The sequence below is a fragment of the Quercus lobata genome, chromosome 11, assembly GCF_001633185.2.
Source record: "Quercus lobata isolate SW786 chromosome 11, ValleyOak3.0 Primary Assembly, whole genome shotgun sequence".
Classification (NCBI taxonomy): domain Eukaryota; kingdom Viridiplantae; phylum Streptophyta; class Magnoliopsida; order Fagales; family Fagaceae; genus Quercus; species Quercus lobata.
This window is the reverse complement of record NC_044914.1, coordinates 6,908,817-6,919,893: the sequence shown is the minus strand read 5'-3', so window position 1 is coordinate 6,919,893 and position 11,077 is coordinate 6,908,817.

Here is an 11,077-nt window from a genome sequence, read left to right as displayed (position 1 = left end):
AAGCTAGTCTGCCATTACCAATAAGAAAGAACTAAAGTGAGAAAAATAAGGGTAAAGGAAAGGTGGCACAGCAGGAGTAAATAAAATATTAAAAAATTAAAAAGCTGAAAGTGGGTATTGGTTTGAACGTGTAAGAAGTTAATGGCCCGGAAAAAAGTACTGCACTTTCCTTACGGTTTTGGCCATGATTTGATCAGTTAACAGAAAAAATAGGGGAAAGCGGTTTCCCAATCCCTCTATAAATTAAAGGAGTCTTCAGCAAGCCCAAAAAAAGAAGGAGAAGAAGAAGAAAAAGACAAGCGGAGATAGAGAGCAACAAGCAAAGGAGAAACTCAAAGCATTAGGTGGGAATTTTATCAGTCACTTTATTCTTTAATGGTATATTTAGATATTGCTTATTTTGATGAAAATTAAAAATTGAAAACTAAAAATATTGTAGCAAAATAATTTTTAAATGTGTGAGTAGTACCGTGAGATCCATTTTTAATGATATTTTGGTAAAAAAAAAGATTTGTAGGTCCCATGAATAGTACGCGAGACCCACTAGAAAAGACTAAAACACGCTTCTTAAAAAAAAAAGCCAAAATGTGAAACGCAGACATGAAACTTAGTATCCAAACGGATACTAAATCTCTCCCTCTTCCTCTTTTTCAAACCTAAATTTTTGTTTGGTAAAACAAATAGGGTTGTATTTCGTGAGGGGTTCCTAACTCCATGCATGAAGCTTTAGATACGAGTCTCTAACTCGTAAATCTTATTTGAACATTACCAAATAAAAATTCTTGTAAGCTTTGGTTCAATGTTTTCTCGACTAGAGTCCTTGACTTTACCAAATCAAATTAATCAATGGAGTCCTTGACCCTACCAAATCAAATTTATCAATGGAGTCCTTAACTCTACCACATTTTAATAGAGTCTTTCACTCTACCATATTTTAATGAAGTCCTTGACTCTACCCAATTAATGGAGTCCTTGACCATTTTAATGGAGTCTTTGACTCTACTCAATTAATGGAGTCCTTGATTCTATTAAATTAATGGAGTTCTTGACTCCACCACATTTTAATGGAATTCTTGATTCCCAAAATCATTTTAAATAAAGTGGGGATTCTAATTCCTTCAAATTCCAACATGATTAATTTTTTGGGTATTCCTAATTTGTTAATCAAGATTGGAGTTAATAATTCACAAAATAAAATGACCATAAAAATGGATTTGAGGAATTTTTCCAATTCCCAATTCCTAAAACATGTTCATAAAAAAATAAAATTGCTTCAAAGGAGTTTTCTTTCCTTAATTAAATTTGGAAACCTCAATCCAAATATCATTAAAATTCCTACGAGGAAGCAAATGAAAGAAAAGGGAAAATTGCTTGAACATTCAACTTCTCAAAAAGAGAATTCTTGATTCAATTTCCATAAAAACAAGGTCTTTGACTTATCCTTGAGATTAAAACCAATTATCTCACCCAAAAGCAAAATTAAGTCGATGCTTAATTAAATACAAAGTGTTTGACTTAAATGTCCATCATTTAAATTGGGGAAAATCAATTTGAGGACTTTAAATCTAAAATCCCAAAATAAGAACTACGAATTGGCTTGATCCCCGCCAAGGGTACATAGGCAACCTAAATAAATTATTAGGTACAACCACAAATAAATAAAAACACATATCCCCTTAAACATGAAAATAAATAAACTCATGTACAAAGACAACGTGGTTGGAATCAAAGGGTTTTCCCTTGAAACAAGGGGTTGTAATTAAGATATACATTATCTTGAATGGACACTACTCACATCAATAAAACTCATACGACAAAAGGCCTATGGGTGAAATTATGTTTGATTAATTAGACATAATTTAACAATTCTTGTTAAACATAATTTCACAACATTTGTTAAGCATAATCTGAAAATTATTGTTAACAATTTTCATCAACATAATTTTTGGCATGCCCAGTGGGACCCATTCTCCTTTTCATCTCCAGCTATGTTTCTTATACATCAATCTTCGTGTTGTGATTAGGTTTACCAATGGCTCCCCAAGTGACTGTTTACTTCCACAAGCTTCCTGCAACTACACGAGGTGCAAGTGGTTGTCGCATGACATTCACCCTTGGTCGCATGACCAACATCCAAGTTTCATCAACCTCAAAGACTTTAAAGAAGAGGAGGGCAAGGAAAAGTGCTAAAGCTAAAAAATTCCAAACTGAGGGTTCAAATGTGAATGACTCTAACACTATGGGTATGGCCCCAAGGTTTTTCCCCATCCAAATCATGATTGGCCCCATCCCAATCACATTGGGAACAACCAAGTTAGTAATGATGACTTCAACTAAAGAAAATGAAACTAGTCATCCTGAAACCTCGAAGGTTAAGGTCACTAAGAAATCTATCAAGATTTTGAAGAAGGCATCACTTAAGAAAAATGTGACTCCTCAACCAAAGGTAATGCGGCCTCCCATTCTTGAATTAACTTCACCAAAGAGTGATCCTGTTGTCAAGGGAAAAGATGTAGCCATGGACATTGATGCCTCCTTTGAAATAGGTCCTAGAAAAAGTGTAAGGAGAGAAGAAAGCCAAACTTCTGAATTATTTGATCACTTTCTGTTAACGGCTCTTTGTGTTGAACAATCAAAAAGGGCCAAGTCAAACTTGGAGGTTCAAAAATGGGCGTTCTTCTCAGGCTATTTGTTGGCAAAAGAAGGAAATTTTGGATTAGGGACAAGTTCAAAGCACAAAAATGTGACAGAGATTTGTAAGGAGGTTAATAAGTCACCAAGGCCATACTCAAGTCTTATCACATGCTCCAAGGCCCGCCTCATGTCCCAATCCATCATCGATGATTCTTCAATCTCCACCACTTCTTCTGATACTATGGAAACACAAAGTGATTTTCATAGTCCACTATACGAAGATTCAGAGTCTATTTTTCAAGAAAAAGACTTTCCATAAATTCTAATGGATCAATTTGGAAAAGTGTTAAAGATCTCAGATGAAAGTGATTTTGAAGACATGCCGGTTCTAGTAACTAGCGCCACAAATTTAGAAGAGCAACTTCAAGAGTTGCAAAGGAAACTCATTGAAAAAAAAAAATGCCAAAATAGCAGCCTAGGCAGCCCAAGTAGCGTCTCAAGCAAGCACATCTGCTAGAACTCATGTGCCTACAGCTGAAGAAGGGCACACATCATCTAGTTCTATATCACAAGATGAATCAAAGACACTTATTGCTGAGGAAATCAAAGAATTTCAGGTATCTATAAATGTACCTGTTCATGGGTGTCAAAAGCCTTATCCAGCTCATTATGATATTGTTCCATTCCCAATCGGTTATCAAAAACCAAACTTTGAGAAATTTGATGGTTTCTCCGGCTCCCCTAAAGAACATTTGGCACATTTCTACTTGGCTTGTGGAGAATCTACTTTGACAAATGCCTTGTTGATAAGGCAGTTCATGCAATCTCTCAAGGGTTCTACATTCACCTAGTACACGCAATTACATTTGGGTTCAATTCACACTTGGGATGATTTGCAAAAAGCCTTTCTTGCCTAATTTGTAAGTTCAAAGAAAAATGTGTCAATCATTGATTTAGCCGATGCTCAACAAAAGTCAAATGAAAGTGTCAATGACTTCATTACAAGATGGAGAAGCCTAAATCTCCAATGTTCTAAAAAGTTGACTGAACAATCTGCAGTATAGATATGTTCAAACAATCTCTTACCAAAGATTGCCACTTTTATAGGGGCTGCAGAACCTCAGAGTTTTAATGCATTGGTCTCTAAAGCAAGCAATGTTGAAAGAAAAATTGCCCGACAAAAGAGTACCACGCAAAGGGGACGTAATTTAGAAGAAAAAGATACAGAAGGAAAAAAAGCCCCGAAATAATGGAGAAGTAATGGCTACCTTTGTCAATAATGGAAGGAAAAATGGGAAAGGTAAGGAAGGCTGGAAAAAGCTCACTCTTGAAGAGAAAAAGAAAACGAAATTCTCATTCCATGATGATGATGTGGAAGAGATTTTTAATGAGTTGATGAAAGAAAAAGGAATACAACTCCCTGAGCCTAAAAGACCTTCTGAAGTTGATAAGGTAGATGACCCTAAATATTGCCGCTACCATCGAATCATTAGCCATCCTCTATCAGAACGCTATATCTTGAAGAATATAATTCAAAAAATGATAAATGATGGTGAAATCAAGGTTAGTTCCTCTCGAGTACCAACTGCTGCATCAAATAGCATTTCTTTGTTTGAGGAGGAACCAAAGTCCACTTTGCCTTGCCCACTAAGGGCAAAACAAAATAATATTGAAAAGATCAAAAAGACTCTAAATGTCAAGGCCGAGTCAAGCAGTCTCCCAAGTCTTTATGAGCTTATGACTAAAGCAAAATTAGACTTTTGGGAAAATTCCTCTCAAAATGGAAATGAAGAAGAATGACAAACATATATTGGTAAGCAGTCCAAGAAAATGGCTAAATGGCCATTACAAATCATTATGCCCTTTGAGAAGCTAGGAGTCAAAATCCACAGAAAGAAGGATTCCAAGAAAAACAAGAACACTCAAAAGAAAAGCATGAGTTTAGAGGAAGAAAAATATATTCAATCTGAAAGAATGCCAATAACTCTAGTTGAATATCTTCCTAAGGAATTTCTTCAAAACCATTCCGAGGATAAGATGAAAGAGGAAGTTGTGCAATATTGCATGGTTTCAATTGATGACAATGAATGAGAGGTAGATGAAGTAACTTTGCTTTCAGGCCAACATTTGTTATTACCACAGAAGGAAAAATTAAGCCAAAATGCAAAAGATGATGCTTTTAAAGGAAAAGAAGGCAATCTCACACAACCCTTGTCACCTAGACTATGCGTTTCATGTTTGGCATGCATAATGTTTAGTGATGAGGACCTCCAACTTGGGAAAAAATTTTCAGAATTAGATCTTATATGTCCAGGGCACAATTGGAGATGTATGGTTATCAAGAATCCTATTGGATTACGAATCAACTACAAATCTTCTCCCTTATAAGACATTCAAAGTAATGGGGATGAACTCCAAACAATTGTCCCCATCTAACTTGACCATTCAAAGCTTCAACCAAGTTGGACAAAGAGCCATGGGAAGCATCTCATTAAAAGTGGAAATAGGAGAATTGTATTCTGAAGCCCTTTTCCATGTACTTGATGTCAATACTTCCTACAACATGTTGTTGGGATACCCTTGGGTACACACTTATGGCATAATTGGTTCTGCACTTCATCAATGCTTTAAACTTTGTGATGAAGATGGAAATGTGAAAATGGTGTACACTGATCGTAGCCCTTACATGGGAGAAGAGGTGAATTATCCTGATGCCATATCGTAAGCAACAACTATGCTTATGCGCCTATCCAAAAAAACAAGGATACCGAGGAACAAGGGTGAGGGACAATGTGTTTACCCTTGTGTAAATGAGAAGTTCATTAAAAAGCTCCAAAAAAAAAAAAAAAAAGGCTCTCTAGGTTGAAAACTTTTCTATGAGGTGACCTAGGCAAAAGTAAGGGCACAAAAATAATAATAATCCCACTAGGTTGAAAACCTTTTAATGAGGCTGCCTAGGCACCAAAAAAAAAAAAAAAATTTTACCCCTTTTTGAAATACATGTTGACTTAATTCCCTTCCGAGTACGTAGGCAGCTTGATATTATTTACTGAGTTCAACAGCCACATATTTCAAAAAAAAAAATCTCCTATTTTTTGAATTACGTGTTGACTTGATCCCCTTTCGAGCACGTAAGCAGCTTGGTATTATTTATTGAGTTCAGTCACATATTTAAAAAAAAAAAATCTCCCATTTTTTGAACTACGTGTTGACTTAATCCCCTTTCGGGTATGTAAGCAACTTGGTATTATTTACTAAATTCAGTCACATCTTCAAAAAAAAAAAAAAAAATCTCCCACTTGAAAATCCCCTTTGAACTTCGTGATGACTTGATCTCCTTCGAGTACGTAGGCAGCTTGGTATTATTTAGTGAGTTCAGTCACATCTTCAAAAAAAATCATCATTCTTGAACTATGTAATGACTTGATCCCCTTTCGGGTACGTAGACTGCTTGGTATTATTTACTAAGCTCAGTCACATGTCAAAAAAAAAAAACCATTTCCCATTAAATAAGTGATCAATCTTATGAAGGCAAGAAAATTTGCATAAGTACAAATCAATGCTCAAAACAAAGAAAAAAAATATCATGACAAATTTCAAAGCCAAATCAATCTGCTAATTAGGACTTCAGATTCAACAGAAGGAGTCCAAGCCAAAAAGAAAAAAAGAAAAAGAAAAAAGACACGAATGTCACACAAGAATTCTAATATTGCATGACACCTGAAGGGCAACTGTTGAAACAAAAAAAGTACACATTAAAGCAAATGTACCTCACCCAAAAATAAGGGTTGACACATCTAAAAAAAAAAATGCTACATCTATAATATTTTTGCAACAAATTACAGGTGGTTAGTTGTTACTGGTTCAAATTTGAACTTAACACTAAGATTACATTTTTGTCCCAACAATAACAACCTGCTACTTAGAATTTATTGTAAAAATGTTGTAAACATATCATTTCTCTTTAAAAAAAGTAATAATAATCATATGAGTTCAAAAACTAGTAATCATATGAGTCCAAAAATAAATAAAACAAACTACCTATAAGCTAGTCTACCATTACCAATAAGAAATGACTATTTTTTTTGTGAGAAACGCCTATAAGAAAGGACTAAAGTGAGAATGGAATGAAATGATCATAAGGGAATGAAATGGAATTGAATGTATTTAAGTAAGGGAAAATAATGGAATTGAATAGAATTAAGTAACCTTGATTGGATGTTTTAAAATAAAGGAATAGAAATGAATGGAATGTAAGTAATCTTGTTTGAAATGCAATAGATTTATTTTATAACAATATTACTATTAGACCCCTACTTTTTTTTTTTTTTAAATGATTGAATATATTGGGATATTTTAGGAGTTTTAGTAAAAAATTCATCAAATTTAATTCCATTTCCTCTCATCCCTCCCAATTTGGGAAGAATGAAAAATTTGAGATTTTAAGGGAATAGAGAGGAATGAGTGTTCCCTCCTACCCAACTCATTTTTTCCCACTTAAACTCCCAAACATGAGAATGAAATTTTCATTCCTTCCATTAAAACTCTCAAATAAGAGAAGGGAAGAATATTCTACAATTATTCTTTATATTCCTTTCCATTCTATTACATTCCCTCCTCTCAAACGAGGGCTAAAGTTCAAGGAGTGTCAAGGCATTTTTTCCCTCAATTTTTTATACACCTTTTTATATCATGGATAAATATAAGCGCATTATACTATTACTTGCTTTGCACACCTGTCACTTAGTATTGCACACTTATCATGATTGTATAAAAATGCAGTCTCTTTTGTATGGTAAGATGTACAGAAATGCAAAGATTATTCCCATGCATTTTGTTTTCTCTCTTTGCTAGTCTTTAATTTTATATGTTGTTGTTTTACTCTCATTTGAAGAAGAAGAATAGTGTTAATAAATTAAGGCTTTGTTTGGTCAGAGGAGTGGAAAAGTGAGAGGATGGAAATTTGGGAGGATAGAAAAGTTTTGGTTTTTTCTCATGTGTTTGGTTGGAGCGGTGGAAAAGTGGGAGGGCGAAAAACTCTTTTATTTGGTTGGAGAGAAAAGTGGGAGAATGGAAAATGTAGTTTATATGAATTGACTATTATGTGAAGAGATGGGAAAGTGAAGGGTAGGTGAATACAATAAAGATAAGGATATTTTTGTAATTTATTACTCACATCATTTTTTCTCCTTAGTTTTTCTCCCAAATTGGAAGGACAAAATTATGTGGGCCCAGAGGGATTATTTTCCACACCATTTTCTTTCTCTCTTGTTTTCTCTCCTGAACCAAATAAGAGAAAATTCCATTTTTCACCCTATTTTCCTCTCCTTTTCCATCCTCCCTGTTTTCACCCCAACCAAATGAGACCTAATGGTTTTACGTTCAAACAAGCAGTAGCTGTGTTGTCTATTTTTTCTATCAAAAAATAAAAAATAAAAATGTTATGTGATTACTTTATTTGAATTAGTATTGGATTATTTTATTCAAATAAATTAGTTTGTTTTAGAATAAGTTAGATGAGTGATTAGGAATCTAGGTTTATGAGTTTGGTATAGGATTATGATTTGAGGTATTGATCTAACTGGAAGTTTGTCTTATATAATTCAAAAGTCATTGACAATGGACAATGGCGATTCTTGGAATTTTGTTTAGGGGGGTCATTAAGAAACTTAAATTAAAAAATAAATAAATAAAAAGAGAACTTGAATATATCAAGTTATCAACAACCAAAAAAAAAAAAAAAAAATTTACAATTTCCTTCTACATTTTTCAAATTTTGAATTGTTATGTGATAGTTCATTATGAGTATTTATTGTCAATGTGGGTAGCTATGACCATTTTATTTTGTTAAGTTTGTCTAATATTTTTATTGTTATTATCTATTAATTTGTCAATGTTTTCATCAAAATATTTTAAACTAAATGAATAAACCTAACTCATTGGCTTTATATTAATTATTAACGCACGCAATCATACTTATTCGTACATAAAATAATACACTACGTGTTTACTTAAACAATTAAATGTTTGAACAATTACAAACTTTACAATTTTTCTTCTTGAATCTTTCTGACTTTATAACAAAAAGTTATTATAGCATGATAACAATACACACACATGTAATAAACCCTCCTTTTTTTCCTAATTATTTAATTATATAAAGTTATATTATATTTATACTATACACACAAATATCCACACACATCATTATTCATACAAATAACATTATAACAAAAAGTAATGCACAAAATTAATATTAGACACACTCACACACAAAATATAAATTTATAATAAAGAGTGACACTTACAATTCACAACCACTTACTTATACTCTTAGAGTTGGAAATACTTGTTTGTCTTCCTAGTTCCTTTTAATACAAAAAAGAAAAGAAAAGAAAAATAAAAGAGAACCAATAACAAAATACTTTTAAAAAAAATTAAATAATGCATTAATTTCTATATTTAAATAATTCAAAATTCACTAATAAAGTAAAGGCATGCTTGGCAACGTCCTAGGCATGCTTGCAAAGGTCGTCCTTGGAGCAATGTCCTCGTCATGCTTGACAACGTCCTTGGCCGACCTAGGCATGCTTGCAAACATACTTTCTGCCTATTTAAAAAAATTAAATAATGCATTAATTTCTATCGATTTGCAAATGCCTATCGGCCAAGGACGTTGTAAAGGACGTTGCAAGGCATGCCGAGGACGGCCTAGGACGTTGCCAAATGCCTTAGGTACCCACAAATACCATCAACATAAAAGAATAAAAATAAAAATACTAAATATTGTGGACCATGTCAAGTTATCAACCTTCTCTGGTGTGCCTATTTCTATTCATATAAAATAATAATAATAAAGTTAAATTACCTAAGAAGATAACTAAACCAAAAAAGTTTTAAGAATAAAACCTAACATATTAGGTAAAGAAAATTAAGTAAATATTTAATATAAATTGCATCTCATGAATCAAACCTCAAGTTGGCTAGTAATTTTGTTAGTATTTTCATCTATAATTTTCATTTTAATATAAGTTATGTATACAAAGAAAGTGATTCAATAAAGGATTAAAATTATATAACTATACTATTTTATTAAATGAATTAAGTTACCTAAATGCATATAACCAATTTTTGTAATAAAAAAATCACTTTAAAAAACATTTTAGGTTCAATTGGCCACGAGTTGACCTGCCTTGACTTGAAAATTAAGCAACCCAAGTACGGGTTCACCCGTTTTTACTCCAAGTCCCAAAATCCAAGTAAGGTTTTGAGGTTGTTTATATAGTTCTTTGCTTTTCTAGCCATTGGAGATCTTCAATGGAGGCCTTAATCGCTTTGGTAATGCCTCTGGTGGTTTAAGGATGTGCTTTAAATATCCATCCAATAGTCATGCTTACGTGTCCGTCCATTAGTAATGGTTCACGCACTAAATGCACGTTTATGGCAAATTGGTCATCCAAAGGCTTCCCTGGATGATGGGAATTTATTGGTTCATCAGTTAAGCAGTTACATAGTTGGATTTTAAAAAAGGAACCTAAATAATAATACCTAAGTATGTACCTAAGTTTTTCCTTTAATGATATATGCAAGGTATCTCAGTGAGCAAAGATGTGATAATTGAGGTGGGAGGCCATGCATTGAAGGCAAACATCACCACTCTTGGTCCACTAGTCCTACCTGTTTCTGAGCAACTTCATTTCTTTACCAACATGCTCTTTAGAAAGAAAGCCAAGCCTTACATCCCTGACTACAAGCTTGCTTTCAACCATGCTTGCATATTGGGAGCAAGTAAGAAAGTGCTGGACGAGATACAAAAGAACTTGGAGCTCACTGAGGATTACATGGAGGCATCAAGGAAAACTTTGGAGCGATTTGGGAACACTTCAAGTAGTAGTATTTGGTATGAATTGGCGTACTTGGAAGCAAACTCAAAGGTCAAGAATGGTGATAGAATTTGGCAAGTTGCTTTTGGGTCAGGGTTCAAGTGTAATAGTGTTGTTTGGAAGGCTCTTAGGAATGTTGGGAAGCCTAAGCTGAGTCCTTGGATTGAGGATTAATTATATCTGGAGGATGATACAAAGAAAAGAAGGATAAGATGATATATAATTGTACAATCATTATTGTTAATTGTTAAGCTCCAAGCTGCAATCTTTTTTTCGTGTTAACTACTGAAATGCTCAAAATAGCAAATTCTTCCGATGATTAATTCCATGGATGAAAGAGGACTGCGACATCTCATTATATCCATATGAAGATACTATAATATAAAAGATGAGTTGAAATTATACACAATGTAATTTGACAAAAGCAAGAGTTATGAGATTAAAATGGCCTTGGATTTTAGGATTAATGACGAAGGGTTCCACAAGTTGGCTTGCTTCATTGTGATTTCTTTACAAGCACTACAAGAAATTTGGTTATTTTCAACGGTTGAAACCGTTGA